The sequence below is a fragment of the Lycorma delicatula genome, chromosome 7 (assembly GCF_047948215.1).
Source record: "Lycorma delicatula isolate Av1 chromosome 7, ASM4794821v1, whole genome shotgun sequence".
NCBI classification, from domain to species: domain Eukaryota; kingdom Metazoa; phylum Arthropoda; class Insecta; order Hemiptera; family Fulgoridae; genus Lycorma; species Lycorma delicatula.
The window spans coordinates 22,507,082-22,526,072 of NC_134461.1; positions in this window are offsets into that span (position 1 = coordinate 22,507,082).

Here is an 18,991-nt window from a genome sequence, read left to right on the forward strand (position 1 = left end):
AGGCTTTCAGGAATACCAATATAACATCAAAAAATTTCCCTACAATCTATACAAGCTATGAATTACTGAAACCGCACCATTCTTTTATGATATCCCTGTATTTAGCTTTGTATTCGTTTAATCTACAATTATGAAAAACAGTATGGTAAATTAGTAGTATCAAAATTAAAAAAAAAAAAAAATTGAGAATACGTTTTTAGGAATTTCCCGTCACGTGGCTAAAGCCGCGTTCCGGGAAAGTCGTACAACTGTGGGTTATTTCTGATGCACGGCTTATACATACATATACACACAACTAAATATAAAACATTTATAAATTTATTTCAATATAATATTTTTTCGTTTATTTAATTCAATGATTCTCACTAAAGTGAGAATCATTGAATTAACACACCGTATTTCATTATCGCGGGTGTGGGGGCACGAGCAGCGACGGTCGACACTAAATAAACTAATGTAATTTCACAATTTACATAGAAAGAGCAAATTTTGCTTGTGCGGTTGATAGCTGGTGTAGCCGCGAGGGTTGACGCATCAAGTACCGAGTCATCCAGATGATAGACTTCGAGATCTAGTCAGATCGAGTTACATTTTTACACTTCAAATATTTATTATTCATTTATTTAATTCAATCGCTCACTTGTGACATCACAACATAGCAGTATTTTAGAGAATTTTTTATGGTTGGGGTGTGAATTTGCAAACATTTTTTTTACATATATTCCTATTTTTTAATTGCTAACAAATGTAACTAAGAAAAATATGACCAAAAAAAATTAAGTGAAATCTTGAGATACTGAGGGTGACCTTACTCTACCCTCAGAGATCTGAGAGCCTCACCCTCTTGATCTTTTAAATTAAAAATTTAATTACATCTATGCCCCATATATAGAAGAATCTGATCAAGTTTGGTCAAAATCGGTCCAGTAGTTCTTTAGATATAAGGTGATTTAAATGCCAATACCAAACACACACACGTACATACGAACATTAACATCTGGAAAAAAATGTCCATCCTTAGATATCAAAACTCAAGATCCGTGTGAAAACCGCATATGCCCAAATTGGACCGATTATAATATTTTTTCCTCCTAGAGCTATAGCTCTGCTATAGCGCTATCTAGACGGGAAAGTAGAAAATTACGCGAGTGGATTGTCTAATACTTTTCTATATAGTTCTATCTTAAAAGGAGTGCTCTATTAAGGCACTCCCTTTAAGTTCAGTCCATTAAGTTCAACACTTTTCGAGATGTATCTCGAAAATGGAAATTCCACCCCAGTTTTTTTTTTATAAAAAATATTAAAATTACAATAAAAAATTTACTGGCATGAAGATAAAATTTTTAAACTATTTTTCATAAAATTAAATTTTCATTTTTTTTTTTTTTGATAACCCTTTCTAACGTTCTGTTTTAATCTTCTGAATAATTTTTTATTATTATATTTCTATAAATTAGAAGTTTTCAAGGTGCTGAAAATGTTCTACTTTTATCAAGGGCTTAAGAGAAAAATATACCCTTACAAATATGGTTAATATTAAAATTTTACTGGTTATAATCAGAAATTTTTTCCTGTTTCTCCCAATTACGGACGACGTTTAATATTTTTCTTAATATTCTTCTTTCTTTCCTGCGAGTAATTTTTAAGTCTCTACCTGGCCTTTCAGTCCCTATTTTTTTTTTAGGTAGATTTCATAAGAAATCTACCTATTGTAATGGGTACGATGATTCGACTTCAGGAAAATTTCGACATCTTCGGGTAAGATAAGTCTCCAGACTCCAAACCTACCGTCAGCCCAAAATGTTATATATATATATTTATATATGTATATTTCACAATCTTGTGGACACGATAATTGCCGTAATTTTGAGCCAATCACTTTCAAATTGCTCCTTAAAAATAACTCGTCCCAAAATCTCAGTCGAATTCGTTAACGGCCAAAACCGAACCATGTGGTTGGAAATGGGGTGGCTTTTGCGAAGAAAAAAAAAATCGTTATAACTTTCTTATTAAGTAAAATATTGAATTCAATTAAAGTTCTTACCATTCTTTGGGTAAGGGTCTAAAACTTTTTAAGTAAAGTTTTTTGATATAATCAACCACTGGCCCAGGGGATGGAAAAAGTGGGATTTTTAAGACAAAATAAAAACCACATTTAGCTTAATAGACACAGTATTGAATCGGTTTAAAGTGGTCGTTAGTCCTCTAAACATTACCTAAAACGTTTGTCTGAAACAATATTTGATATAACCAACCCTTACGGCAAGAGATGATTAGAATATTGTTGGAAATGTAAGATGGGGCTTGTCGTATGCTAAACATGTTAAACTTTTTTCATGTGCAACCATTTGTCGTATTGAGTAAATTTGAAGTTTTTGTTAATTTTAAGGTTGAAATATTTTTTATTCCAATCTTAACACCGGTAAAATCTACCTCTGTCTTCCGGTGTTTCCTGAAAGTTTTCTAAATTAAAAAAAAATTATTTCTCAATCTTTTACGTTCGAAATTCGTATTTCCGTGTTTTTTTACGTTTTTCTTAACTTTATCACAATGTACGGTTTTAGTTTTCTTCCCAGATAAAAAATCTGATGTGTACACCACATGACTTCCTTGTACGCCTGTTAAATTACTTACACACATTTTTTTTTTAAATGAAAAGTACATAAAATTTTATTTCATTAATAACTTCTGATAATTTTCATATTTTATTTTTATTGTTATTATTGAATTATTATTTATTGTAAAAATTGTTTTACAATCACAGGTTAATAATTATGTATTTAAATGAAAATGTAAATGTTCGTTTGTTAAAAATCTTAAATCTTCGAAAGTTTTTCACCGATAGCTTTGAAATTTTGACACAACGTTGCATTCGAATATGCGCGTGTTTTTATATATCTACGATTTATATAACTAAACTGTTTACCCTGTGACAGGTAAAAACAGTTTTTTTTTTTAAAAACAGCGCTATCTGTTGGACGTAAAAGCAACACACGCTGTTCTAAATATTTTTCGATTTCATTTCCATGTTTCCGATATGTATGTCCACTACAGATTAAAAACTAGTGCAATGATTTATGCGAGGGAAAAATCGGAAAAGGGAAAGAAAGAAAAATTCAAAAAGGAAGATGGAGAAAATGGAAAAAGGGGAAAAGGAAATGGAAAGGGGCAAGTGGGAAAAAGGAAGGAGGAAAGGTAAACGGAAATAAAAATGAGATAAGGAATGGGGGAGGAAATGGGGAATAGGGGAAATGAAAGGGGAATGGGATAAGGGAATGGGAATATTGTAAAATGAAAGTGGAAAAAGAATATGAGGAAAGTGAAAAGAGGAAAGGGAAAATGGCGAAAGAGAAAAAGGGAGAAAGGGTAAAAGGGAAAAGTTAAATTTTGTTAATGGTTTATCAAACTTTCAATTGTGATCATTTAATCTATATATACTCAAACCTAGCAATAGCTAAGCATTGCCGGGTCTGTTAGTTAATAAAAAAATATTGGTTCCAGAGTTATAACCAAATAAAAGTTTAATTAATGAAATTTTTTGATCTTACAAGAGGAAGGCACGTCGGTTCAAATCCGATTTCATATCCTTGTTTTTAACTTTTTTTTTTTTTATTTAAATATATTGATTTATTAATATATTAACCTGTAAAAAAAAATTACAATAAATAATATTTCATTAATAAAAATAAAAATATAACAGGAAAAAAATCAGAAATTATTAGTGAAATAAATTTTTTTATACTATTATAATTTATATACTATTACTATTTTGTATATGTAATTTAATAGGCGTATAAGGAAGTCATGTGGTGTTCACATCAGATTTTCTTTTTTAATAAGCATGACATTGAATGCTTGTAGGTATTGAAAATGGCTTTGGCAATTTATATTTAATTTCAATGTAAATGTAATTTAATTTCAATGTAATTTAATTAAATTAAAATTTATAAATTTCAGTAATTATTACTTCCACTTTTCATTAAACATAAAATTAAGAATTTTATTAAATCAATTTTGTGGCGAGTAATTCTAGTAGTGAATTAAGTGTTGCTTGGTTTTGGCGATGCAGTTATTAACGTACAAATGCGTTTTATTTTCATTTGCTTTAAATCGTTATATCAGTATTACATTTTAATAACCAGATTAGGATAATTAAACCGATTTTGTGCAGTAATTAGAATACTGTGTATATGTTTCATAATTGTGGTTTGAGGAAAATTAATTAATGTATGTATTATAACCGTCTATATTCTACTGTTACTGTTATTTATAAATCGTAGATAATAATGGACTTCAATAATTTTATTTTTTCTTTAATACAGGACACAAATTATTATTTTTCTATCGTAAGTTTAACAAGAAAATTTAATTATCTGCGTTTAAAATAATTCAAACGAAGCATCCTACAACATTGTCTTGAAACAATCCTTCTTTTGTTCATAATTTATGCATCCAGCTGCTAATATTCTTTCTATCGCTTCACTGGTATTCCTACGACCCTTCTACCTATGGTTAATAAGTTATTAGTTATTTAGAAGGTACGCTGAACCATTTATCTTAACCTTTAATTCTACCTCTTACAATTTCTTTACTTCTTTGTCATGGATATTAATTTCACACATAAAAAAAATCTGTGTGGACACCAGACGACTTCCTTGTACGCCTATGAAATTTCATATACGCATCTTTTTAAAATGTAAAGTACATACAATTTTATTTCATTAATAATGTCTGATATTATTTAATTGTTATTATTGAATTATTTATCGTAAAAATTTGTTTAAAATCGGAGATTAATATTTATTAAAAAATCAGTATTTTGAAATTAAAAAAAAGTTAAAAAAAGTAAATGAAGTCAGATTCGAACCGATGTGCCTTCCCCTTGTAAGACTAAAATATTTCATTAATTAAAATTTTATTTGGCTATAATTCGGGAACCAATGAAAATAAGTACCATTTATGATATATCGTTGATAAGCTCTCAATGAGGGCTTATTACTTCATTTAAGAAAATTTCCAAAATCCAAATCTTTTGTATTTTGGGCATTTTTGACCATTTTGGTTCAGTCGATTACAATCAAAAGGAGAGGTGCACAACTAGATATTATAACCGTCCTAAATTCAAAATTTCAACAACCTACGATTACTCGTTTTTGAGTTATGCGAGATACATACGTACGTACAAACGTCATGCTGCAACTAGTCAAAATGGATTCAAGGATGGTAAAAATGGACATTTCCGTTGAAATCTGAAAACCGAAATTTTTCGCGATTACAATATTCCCTTGTACCAAGGAAGTAAAAAAAAAATTCCGTATACATATATCTCTCAACTAATTTATTATGAATCAATTATCCCTGGATTGAATATTAGTGTTTGGAGTTTTCAGTTCCACTACCTTTTTGTCCTTTTCAAATTAATAGTACGTCTTGATATGATAAATTTATGATATACCACAGTTACATATTAAGAAACAATATACCTCTTATTTCTTCATGTATAATTACCAAACATCGAAAACTTTTGAATGAATTTTTTCTTTAAGGTTATAAACGATTAATGTTAAAAACTTAGCAAGAAAACTAACTATTTATTTCTAACTTCGAGAAGGAAAATGCCAATCGTAGGGGATGTAGGGAATTTTTTACAATGAATCAATTCCGCACATCCAAAATAGGATACAAACGCGAGAGTTTTACTTGGCTCTAACTTTGAAATCCTATTTAGATATAATTTGTTTATTTAATTTTTTAAACAAACACAGTGTAGTTATCCAATTACAGACGTTGATGAAAAGACCTACCGGGTTCATCTAGTAATGAACTCGTCATCGCAAATCACCTGTTTTCGAAGTCGAGAGTTCTAAGGTTTCTAATTCTAGTAAAATCAGTTATATTTATACGGATTTGAATACTAGATACTGGAAACCGTTAGTTTTTTGGCAGTCGGGCTTCAATTAACTACATATCTCAGGGATGATCAATATGAGACTGTACAAGACTACACTCCATTTCATTCATACATATTATTCTTATTCATCCTCTGAAGTGTTGCCTTCCGGAGGCTAGAAAAAAAAGAAAACGATGATGAGAAATGAATTTTTTTTAGTATCTGACTGGGACTCGAATTGAGGATCTACACGTGAAAGACGGAAATGATACCGCTACACTGAGGTAGAAGAAACAGTATTATAATGGAATTACATTATATAAATTACGTAAAACTAATGAAAATAGATTAAAAAGATCTCTGATTCTAAAGAGTAAAAGCTAATTCTTGTAAATCCTCTTTTAAATCTGCTAAGGAATTTTGACTAGGCTACCATATACTGTGGTACTTCTGGTCAAGCTATAGAGAATTACCACTGTATGAAATTTTTACAATACGATCCGATTGGTTTTAACTTGATTAATATTTTTTTAAACAAGAATAATTTGGCTGCAGTTCAAGAATATTGTAATACTTATTCTCATCGAAGTTCACATGAAACATTAATTTTCTCAGAATTAAATTCTCTACAAAGTTCTATTAATAAAACTTCCGTATTTATTAGTCATTTAACAGAACTGTTATACTGCGAACCTGAAAAAACCTGTTTTCGACACAGAATTCTGTGTTTTACGTCGGATATATTCAAACATTTCTGGGACCTGTTTATCCTATTTCCCAGCTCAAATTACAAAAGAAACTACCAACTTTACTCCTTAATTTGGATCCTAAAAATTACAGTAGGAATTCTTTTTATTAGAAGACCTGAAATCCGGGCGAAATCTTTCGCTAGCCGTAACTCGAAAACAAAGCGTTTCCAGATCTATATTTATACCAACTTTTTTCATTATTTTTACTAGTAGAACATTTTTTGAAAGTTTTTCCGATTTCTTAGTGGTTCACTGTGTACGAGTATATTATATATATATATATATCTATATATAAATGAATGTTTGTTTGCCCTGTATGCATTCCTATACCATTCATCCGATTGCGATGAAACTTTGATGAGTTGTGCTACGCTTTCGAAGGTCTCTGGATTAGTTTGGACCTGCTAGGTGGCACTGGGGTTGATATATTTCGAAAAAAAATGATTTATGGTTCGATTATTATTGGTTCGATCATATTTAGAATATATATTAGTTCGTGAAAAGAAAATTTTTTTTCAAAAACTATACCCGCTAGGTGGCACCGGTGTCGAGATAATTACGAAAGAAAAAACAAATATACAAACAGACTTTCTTCTTCTATATTTATAAATGGCAAAGTTCGTATTACGTGTGCCCGCTATAGACTAAAAAGCTACTGGATCAATTTACGCGCCGGAAATAGTGAAAAGGGAAAAATGGAAAAAGAGAAAAATGGAAATTGGAATAAGGGAAAAGGGCAAAAGGAAAAGGGGAAAAATGGAGAAAGGGAAATAGGGAAAAGTGAAAGGTTAAATTTTGTGAAGTTCCGTAATGCTCATTTTTTAAATTTTTTATCAAACGTTCAATTGTGTTCATTTAATTTATATATATACTCAAATCTAGCAATAGCGAAGCATTTCCGGGTGTGCTAGTTCATATATATGAATACTAGATCGTGGGTACTGGTATTCTTTGGTGGTTGGGTTTCAATTAACCACACATCTAATGCTAAACAGGAAAAAGAAAAAGAAAGTGCATATATATATATATATATATTCTTCGCCATCGTTCAATTGACTACTTTGATTCTTTTTCTTTGCGTTGTGTACTAATATTTTAACCTCAATCTTTTAGTAACATCCTACATTCTCAGTTATATTATTTTTAAACATTCAGATATTTCATTTCTTCTACAATTTTTACCCTTTTCATTTCAATGTATTACTAAATTCATTAAATCTAAATGTTTTAATATGGGGTGCTTAAATTAGTTGTTATGGGAAGAACAAAGTCTCTCTCAAGAATTAAAGCCTTTTTTAATATAATGAATTCTTTTAGATAAAAGAACGTCAGAATAAAAAGAAATGTTTTAAACCAATTAAATAACGGATGACGAAAAAAATTGATCATTTTCGAGGGTGAATGAAATATTAATTTAATTAATATTATTAAAGAATATAAAGAAATTATGAAAGAACGTTTCTCTTTTTCTGGACTATTAGCCAAAAATTTCAGTATTTCTTTTTATGGTATAATGCGTTCTACGTAATATTGATTATGAAATTAATAATGCAGTAACTAACGTATTACATAACATTTACATATCAAGCTCGATAGACTTGTGATTTGTAACGGTTGTTGACCTTCAGTAAATAACTTGCCTAATCACAAAGCTTGCACGTCCATCAAACACAAACAAAATAACGTAAATACAGTTAACATATGAAAATATAATAAACTAACGTTTCATTTAAATAAGATTCATATAAAATCTTGTCCTAAACTAAAATTTTATAATTCCAAACTCTTGATTTATTTCACAAATTATAAAATTTCTCTTCCGTTTTAAATATTTAAAAGCTTTAGTTCATTTACTCGTTTTTGTTTAAATTTCCGGTCTTTAGGAAATCGAAAATCCCAGTTTATTATTATAATTACTGTACCGTTCTTCAGATGTCATCTTTCCTGTTATTTTGAAAGAGGCAGGATTAAATATTATTTATGTAAGGCTATGTTTGAATTTTTTTGTTGTAACGAGTTTTGAGAAAAGTATTTTTTCCAAATTTGTATAGATTAAATTTTTAATTACTATGTTTTTAAAAAGTTTAATTAACTTTTCTTATAAAGTCTGATAAAACTGAAATTTTCCGTAAAAAGGTTGTTTGCTGCGAAAAAATGGGTGGATGAAGATTGCCCAACTTGAAGAGGCTTCCGAGTAAAGATAAGTTTTTATTCAATAAAATAAACACATGATTTATACAGTAATTATATAATAAAATGTATAATATGCAGATCCTGTTACCACAAAGACCACTATTTCAAAAAACCTTATTAGAAATGCATTTTAATCGTAAAAAATTACATGCGAACTAATCTTCTCTTGCGTTTTTATTGAACGTAACATAAACGAGGAAAATTATGAAATATTTTAACTTGTACGAAGTAAAGGCATAACTCATAAACGATTAGCCGTAGGATGTTGAAATTTTAGATTTAGGACTGCTGTAACATCTACTTGCGCACCTCCCCTTTTGATTGCAATTAACTGTACCAAAAGTGTCCAAAAGAGATCAAAATAAAAAAATTTGGATTTTGGACATTTTCTTAATTGCAGTAAAAAGCCCTCATAGAGAGCTTTTCAACGATACATAAGTGGTACATATTTTCACTGGTTCCAGAGTTATTTTTCTTTCTTTTTTTTTGTCTTCAGTCATTTGACTGGTTTGATGCAGCTCTCCAGGATTCCCTATCTAGTGCTAGTCGTTTCATTTCAGTATACCCTCTACATCCTACATCTCTAACAATTTGTTTTACATATTCCAAACGTGGCCTGCCTACACAATTTTTTCCTTCTACCTGTCCTTCCAATATTAAAGCTACTATTCCAGGATGCCTTAGTATGTGGCCTATAAGTCTGTCTCTTCTTTTAACTATATTTTTCCAAATGCTTCTTTCTTCATCTATTTGCCGCAATACCTCCTCATTCGTCACTTTATCCACCCATCTGATTTTTAACATTCTCCTATAGCACCACATTTCAAAAGCTTCTAACCTTTTCTTCTCAGATACTCCGATTGTCCAAGTTTCACTTCCATATAAAGCGACACTTCAAACACACACTTTCAAAAATTTTGCCTGACATTTAAATTAATTTTTGATGTAAACAACTTATATTTCTTACTGAAGGCTCGTTTAGCTTGTGCTATTCGGCATTTTATATCGCTCCTGCTTCGTCCATCTTTAGTAATTCTACTTCCCAAATAACAAAATTCTTCTACCTCCGTAATCTTTTCTCCTCCTATTTTCACATTCAGCGGTCCATCTTTGTTATTTCTACTACATTTCATTACTTTTGTTTTGTTCTTGTTTATTTTCACGCGATAGTTCTTGCGTAGGACTTCATCTATGCCGTTCATAGTTTCTTCTAAATCCTTTTTATTCTCGGCTAGAATTACTATATCATCAGCAAATCGTAGCATCTTTATCTTTTCACCTTGTACTGTTACTCCGAATCTAAATTGTTCTTTAACATCATTAACTGCTAGTTCCATGTAAAGATTAAAAAGTAACGGAGATAGAGAACATCCTTGTCGGACTCCTTTTCTTATTACGGCTTCTTTCTTATGTTCTTCAATTGCTACTGTTGCTGTTTGGTTCCTGTACATGTTAGGAATTGTTCTTCTATCTCTGTATTTGAACCCTAATTTTTTTAAAATGCTAAACATTTTATTCCAGTCTACGTTATCGAATGCCTTTTCTAGGTCTATAAACGCCAAGTATGTTGGTTTGTTTTTCTTTAATGTTCCTTCTTCCAGAGTTATAGCCCAATAAAATTTTAATTAATGAAATATTTGGATCTTACAAGGGGAAGACACTTCGGTTCGAATCCGACTTAATTTCCTTTTATTTTAACTTATTTTTAATTTAAATATATTAATTTATTAATCTCTAATTATAAAACATTACAATAAATAATAATTCAATTACAAAAAAAGAAAAAAAATGTAATAAAAAATATATGTAATTAAATAGGCGTACAAGGAAGACATGTGATGTTCACATCAGATTTTGTACTTTTATCAGATATTTAATACTGGTGGTAGCGTCTTGGTCTTTCATCCGGAGGTCCCGGATTCGAATCCCGGTCAGGCTTGGCATTTTCACACACTACAAAATTGTCATTTCTTCCCAGCCTTTAAAGCAAGCAATATCTAATGATGGTCCCGAAGGTTGGAAAAAGAAGATATTTGATAATTAATATTTTTGTTTACAAATCGTCTGTTTTTAACCGATATCAAAAAAAGGAGATTCTCAGTTTCGCCCGTATGCATTTTTTGTTTTTGATTTACTTAAGTCTTGTATAATGAAATCATTCATTCGAACGATTTCAATGATACTTTTTCTACTATGTACAGGAAACTCTTTTCGTGTTCTCTTTAAATCTACAAAACTGAGGTGAAACTCAGTTTCACTCAAACAACAACATACAGGGATGTAAAACTCATAATTTGCTGTAGAAATAACATCATCAGGAAACAGACAGACACATCATGCACGGTGACCGGCCGGACGTCCCTCTGTTCATGTCCATCTGTTTCTCACTCGCGGAATACAGCACCTAGTGGAAAAAATTCGACCCATACGAAACTACTGGATGTGGCAATTAATGAAACGACTCGAATCGTTTCTGGGTAGCTTAGACCTACGCCTGTTGGGAATCTTACCTCCCGTTGGAATATCTTCACCACATGAAGATATTTACGACAGAAGGCGGGCGAAAGGGACCGACTTTAGACCCTCGTCATGTTCTCTTTGATCTTGAAGTGCAACACACCCGCCTGAAGTAGAAAAGTATACCTCTCTTCGTTCGTCAAAATTACTTCTTTTCTCTTCCAATGAACGATGATTAGAGATGTAAATAAATTTATTTCTTCAATCCTTCGTGGCATTACACGAAAATCTCAACTGCCATATGCCATGTGGGAAGTTCTAATTCGCCAACGAGCAGGCGTAACGAGAAGCAAACAAATGTTGCTAAGTGGGAATAAACTGTAAGCACTTCAATAATACCGCTGCGGACTGATCCAGAACAATGGACTCTTCCTAAAATGCTCACTAATGATTCAGTCCTAGATCCACGACGACCTGATATCAAGGAAGGAAAAGACTGTCAACACACCCGAATATTGGAAGAATCAATGCTCTGGACTCGGAAACTAACCATCTTTACTCGCAGAACATGTAACACTAAAACTTTTATGTACCGGGCGGTTTTATAGTACGTCACAGCCATAAAAAAGACAGATGGCATAAAGAAAAAATTAATGCACCTTTTTCTGCCTTTAAACATGCATTATGTGTACTGCTTCAACCGTAACTTCTTAGAAAGATATTAAATATCAATAAATAAGAAAAGTGTTAATCTGCCGAGCATTAGGGTGGTAGTCATTCTTTCAGAAATATCTTTATTTCTAACAATCTTAAAACCACTCCTTATAGATAATCACTTAAGCTCCGTAACCAAATGCGTTTTATATACATTACATCAACATTTTAGGGAAATTACTGGGCTACAAATGGATGGCTTAGTCTTTTTTTTTTAACGAACCCACCGGGTTGGTCTAGTGGTGAACGCGTCTTTCCAAATTAGCTGATCTGGAAGTCGAGAGTTCTAACGTTCAAGTTCTAGTAAAGGCAGTTATTTTTTCACGGATTAGAATACCAGATCGTGGGTACCGGTGTTCTTTGGTGGTTGGGTTTCAATTAACCACACATCTCAGGAATGGTCGAACTGAGATTGTACAAGACTACACTTCATTTACATTCATTCATATCATCCTCAAGTAATACCTGAACGGTAATTACCGGAGGTTAATCATTAAAAAGGGAGAGCCTTTTTTTAACGAAACTTGCAGAATGTATTTATTCTGACCAGAAATTGTGTAAATAAAAATGTTTATCGGTAAGTCGGTCAAAGCTTTTTTACGAAATAGTTTGTTTGTACATATTTATGGTTGAAGTACCTAAATACACACACACACACACACGCGCGCGCGCGCGCACACACTTGATTTATTAGCTAAAGGTCATTCTTAGCGAAAAATTTCAAGTAATGAAAATAAAAGGAAATATAATTATTTTACATACGTTCAGAATTTTTACTGAAAACTTCAGATGACAGTACCTTCCTCAAACTTTTGGGTGTAGTTTTTCGTTTTTTAATTATTGTTAATGTATTTTACTAAGCGATTTTTATAAGTATGATCTTCATTCAAAAATATATATATATATATATATATATATATATATATATATATATATATATATATATATATATATATATATATATAATTTTATGATTTTTAGGTATTCCTTTATTTAATATTTTTATTTATTGTTGATGAAACTATTTAAGTCATTAGCAACTTATCAGTGGAAGGTAACTGTACCAGTAAATGTGTACTCTTGAAAAAAAACTCAGGCCGACCATTCCTGAAACGTGGGGTTAATTGAAACCGAACTACCAAAGATAAAACCACCGGGTTGGTCTAGTGGTGAACGCGTCTTCCCAAATCAGCTGATTTGGAAGCCGAGAGTTCCAGCGTTCAAGTCGTAGTAAAGCCAGTTATTTTTACACGGATTTGAATACTAGATCGTGAATACCGGTGTTCTTTGGTGGTTGGGTTTCAATTAACCACACATCTCAGGAATGGTCGAACTGAGAATGTACAAGATTACACTTCATTTACACTCATACATATCATCCTCTGAAGAATTATCTAAACGGTAGTTACCGGAGGCTAAACAAGAAAAAGAAAAAGGTGAACTACCAAAGAAACGTACCTAGTTGGTCTAGTGGTTAACGCGTCTTTCCAAATCAGCTGATTTAGAAGTGGAGAGTTCTAGCGTTCAAGTCTTAATAAAGTCAGTTATTTTTACACGGATTTGAATACTACTCGTGGATACCAGTGTTCTTTGGTGGTTGGGTTTCAATTAACCACACGTCTCAGAAATGGTGGAACTTAGACTGTACAAGACTACACTTCATTTACACTCGTACTTATCATCCTCATTCATCTTCTGAAGTATTACCTGAACGGTAATTACCGGAGGCTAAACAGGAAAAAAAGAAAGAATGAAGAACTACCAAAGAACACCAGTATTCATTATCTAATATTTAGATCCGAATAAAAGCAACCACCTACCTCTATTAGGATTTGAACCTGAGAACTCTCGACTTCGACATCAGCTGATTTACGACGACGAGTTTACCGCTAGACAAACCCGGTTGGTTGTGAGTATATGTATATATATTTTTTTATAATAAAAAATATTTCGATATATATTTTATGATAATTTATATATGATTTATATTTTTAATTTTAAATACTCACAAAAACCGAAAAGACAACACACGCGCACACACACACACACACACACACACACACACACACACACACACACACACACACACACACACACACACACACACACACACACACACACAAATAAATAAAATCTGAAATAACATTCGTACGGCATATTTTTTGATAATTTTATCCACGATTCTGTTTCAAGTAACAGATAAAGGCTCTTTTAAGAACAAGATGTATTTAAGCAAATCTTGTATAACTAAATATTATAAGGGTGTTAAAGAAAACTTTAATGTAAAAGCGTAACATAAATTGAGGTAAATTAATTTCATTGTAAAGACCGACGCTTTAATTTTATTAACGTAGATAATTAATATTTAATAATATCTCGCATCAGTACTAATAGGCTCGGGTAGGATGTCAATTATCGCTTAAATGAATATTTCATAACGTTATAACATTTAAACGGTAAAATAAAATTCTTTTTTAGAATGTGTCAATTACAGGAAAAATATTCTCGACATTAAAAAAAAAGGCGACCTAACATAGAAAAAAATGCTAAATGCTGGAGAGGAGTAATATTAGAAAAGTTATATATATTAGTAACCCATTTTAATATATAACATAATATATGTAATGCAATTGTTAAATTATGTTATTTTGACAGTTTTAAAAACATATTAGTATACGATTCATTATATAGAATATAGCTTTCATCATTTAAATTTTCGAAAAATAAATTTCTAAATTATTAAAATTGATTGTGAATATGTAACTCATCGTCATCAGGTTGTCATTATGTTAATTTTTTATCCAGTTACCAATTTAAATAAATTTTCTTTCAATTTATAAAAAAAACAATTTTATATATATATAAATTATATACTAATCATATATATTCATCAACAACAAAAACAATACACACACACACACACACACACACACACACACACACACACACACACACACACACACACACACACACACACACACACACACACACACACACACACACACACACATATACACACACACACACACACACACACACACACACACACACACACACACACACACACACACACACAAAACAAGATTTTCAAAAACTAATCACCTTGCAGTTCGATACCTTTACTAGGACTGAACGCTGGAACTCTCGACTTCCAAATCAGCTGATTTGGAAGACGCGTTCACCACTAGAACAACCCGGTAGGTTCCTATTGATGGGCCTACCTTTTTCAAATTGGCCTATGTGCATCACAATTCGAAAATATAAAAAAAATGCTAGCATTGACTTTTCCTGCAAATGGAACCGTTCTTTTATTTCTTTGATGGCAGCAGGCGAAAGTTCATCTTTCGCCTGCTGCCATCCACAGTTTGGACTGTTGTTTGCTGTCTGGCGTGTAATGGTGTATACGTTATAGTGTTATACCGAGTTACACGTTTTTGAAGGTCGTACAATATTCCTGGAATATTTATATTTCAGGCCATCTACATCGCAAACTATGGGAAAGATCATAAAAATTATCATCACTTGTATAAGACTACCTCTGAAGGTTAGCCGTATGACCACAAAAATAGTCCTAAGGTTATATGCGATAGCCATACTCCAATGTAAAATTTTCTACTCTTTTTATTGGTGGGGTTAAACATAGGTCATTCCATTGGAAAATCGTATTAACCTTGAAATAAGGTAACGGTAAAGTTCAAGGTCAAATCCAAAGTCATCATGAGGTATCCCCCTTCAATCTGAGTAACTTTTATTTTGGGAATTTTTTTGTATTGTGCGTAGTTCACGGTAAAATTACCTGGGACGTTATTTATGAAACAGTGTATACAAACACTGTTTCATAAATAACAAACTGTAAAATAACAAAACATCTTTTACTTACAATATTATCTTTATTAATCTCTTGAATTAACCAGTCAACTATACAAACTTAAAAACTAAATTCTCTACGTTTTACTTATAATTCTAAGCTCCCTCAGCTGACAATATACATTCATGTACACATAGTACAAAATTCTTTTACATACTGAGAAATTAACTCGTCTAACCATTTTAGATAATATTTTATCCCCAATTTTTTGAGGATAATAATAGATCCTCCTACTCATATATGACTCAACTTATCTTTAGATAATTATATATAACCTGATTGCTATTTCCTGTTTATTGAAACGTTTAAAGTGCACATTTTTTTTCTAAAAAATGACAAACATTAAATATTATTTTCCTTAAAACTAAATCTACAACAAAAATATGATTCTTTAAATTGATTCTTTTCATTATTTTAGAAATAATCCATTAATAAAAACTGAATATTTTACACCGTAAGGTCGAAATTAACATTTGTAACCAGTAAAGAGGATTTCAATAAACACAGTAGTTTAATTATTATTAACTTTTATTTATACGATACACCGGACACATATAACAATTTTGTTGATATGCAACTCACGAAGATACGAATAATACTGATTTAATAATACGAGTAATAAAGGGACTTTTACTCTACCCTAATATTTCAGGCAATATTGTTGAATTAATGATTGTATAAATATTATTTATTTGATGTTCATAAAAACTAATATTTCAGCAATTGTGTTACTGTACACTTTGTTAAAAAATTGGAGGATTGTATCTCACTTTCAAATGAAATAGATTTAAATGAAGTGCAGCAAAAAATGTGTATATGTAATCTAATAGGCGTACAAGGAAGTCATATGGTGTCCACATCACATTTTTATTATTTGACTGTATAGAGAACCGGTTTTATAGCATAACAAAACTATCATGAGTAAAAAGGATTGTAGGAGTTTAAGTTTATAATCATAGTCGTCAAGTAACGCAAAACAAAATTGTATAACAGTATATTGCATGAAGAAATATTTTTTAATTAAATTATATATTTTTGACGTATGTTTGCGAGTGTTGTCTGTGTACATAATGTGCGCGCATTCAATTTTTAGGAAAACATAAAAGTTAATTGAAATGTCAGTATATTTTTTAGCAGTTTTATTTTTTTTTAATTTATTGAGTACGTGTGTAAATACCATAATTCCACTGATATTGAGTAATTGAAAAGGCATTAAATCTGTAGGTAACCTGGAAAAAGATATTTATTAAAATAAAATGAAAATACTAAGTCTAACAGGGATTTGTTTTGTAATCGAGTATAAAACTGGTAAACTGTATAATTTTCCCTTGCCTTTCAAATAATGTGGACTTCTGTTTTTTAATTCTATTGTTAATGTTTTATTATTTTATTCATTTATTGTTTTCATTTAAGTCTATGTAAAATTCATTTATGTTAAATTATAAAAAATAACAATTTAATTTCTTTGTAAAATAGCTGACAGTTAAATTTATACTCTGAAGTAATATTTTGTCGGTTTAAAATATTCGACTATTATTTAAATAAATATAAAATATAGAAAAAAGTTATTTTCGTTATTTAATTTTAGTATTGAAGTGTCTTTTTAAAAATTAATAATAAATTTATAAGAACATTTAGAGTATTCAGTTATCTGATTTGTATGATTCTCTACGTATGCATCAAATTATATCGAGAATTTTCTGTAGAAAGAATTGTTTACTACCAGGATTGGTCAAATAAAAAACTAGACCTTTATGTTTTTAACATCTACTAGCACAAAATATAAATAAAAGACTTATAATATTGCTTATCTACGTAGTGTCTCTTAAGTTACACACATTTCTTGCAACGTGTGAGGAACTTTTAGATACCATCATAAAACGTTTGAGAGCGTGTAGCGAACTCCTCTTCTTTGTTGTCGCTTTGAAATCGATGTCTTCCAAGTACCTCTTTCAATGGACCAAAATAAAAAAAAATTCAGTGGGGTAAATTAGCATTGTACAGAGATGTTCTAAAGCTTCTCAGTAGATTTCAACCGATTTATCCCGAGTGCTAAAGGTTGTGTGAGGTGGGGCGTTGTTGTGAAGAAGAATCACATTTATGATCGGTTGGATTTTGTCACTAAAGACGGCTTTCACTATGTCCAAGTGCTGGCAGTAATACTCAGGTAATGAACATGCAGATTCCGCTGCCAAAGAAGCATGTAACCAGCCTCCTTTCACCATCCGAGTTGCTACTTCTGATTTCATTAAATATGTAAAACAATTACTAAGAGCAAGGTGGCAAGGTGATTGGACGGCTACCGTTGATAATAAACTCCGTCAGATTAAAGATTCTGTGTTACCATGGGACTCCTCATACAGAAAACCCCGGCGTGAGGAAGTAGTTCTCTGTCGATTGCGGATAGGAGACACGAGGGTCACACACGAGTACCTGTTTACAAGAGGACAACCACCTCTATGCGCACGATGCAACTGCCGCGTGACTGTGCACCACATACTCGTGGACTGCGTATGTTATGCGGCATTACGTCGTAAATTTAAACTACCCAGTAAAATCCGTGGTATCTTGTGTAATGATAAAGGGGTTTTAAAAACGGATGTTTCTGTTTTTGCGTAGTATAGGGTTAATATAAAAAATTTAATTAGTATGTATTGTCTTGTATTGTAATTGTATGTATTGTCCTATGTATTGTTTTTGTTATCCGAGTAGCGAGCCTTTTACACTCCCTATCGGAATTTTTTTTTTATATATATATATATATATATATATATTCATATTTTTTTGTTTTTTGTTTGTTTTTTAAATTCGTCTGTGATATTAGTTGTAAGACTTTAAACATAATAGTTTTAAGTTTTATTTCCTTTTTTAGTTTTAAGTTTTATTTATTTTTAATATGATAGTTTTTAACGTAGTTTTAAGTTACATGTTAGTGTTTTTGTTATCCGAGAATGGGCCTTTTACACCCATTCCGGATTTTGTTTACTGTGATAGTAGTTTTAAGTTTTAATTTTATGTAACAACTTTAATTACTTTTATTTATTTATTTTCCGGGTGATGATAACGTCCAACCGTTTTTCGCCCTAAAAAAAAAAAACAAAAAAATACTCAGCATTCATA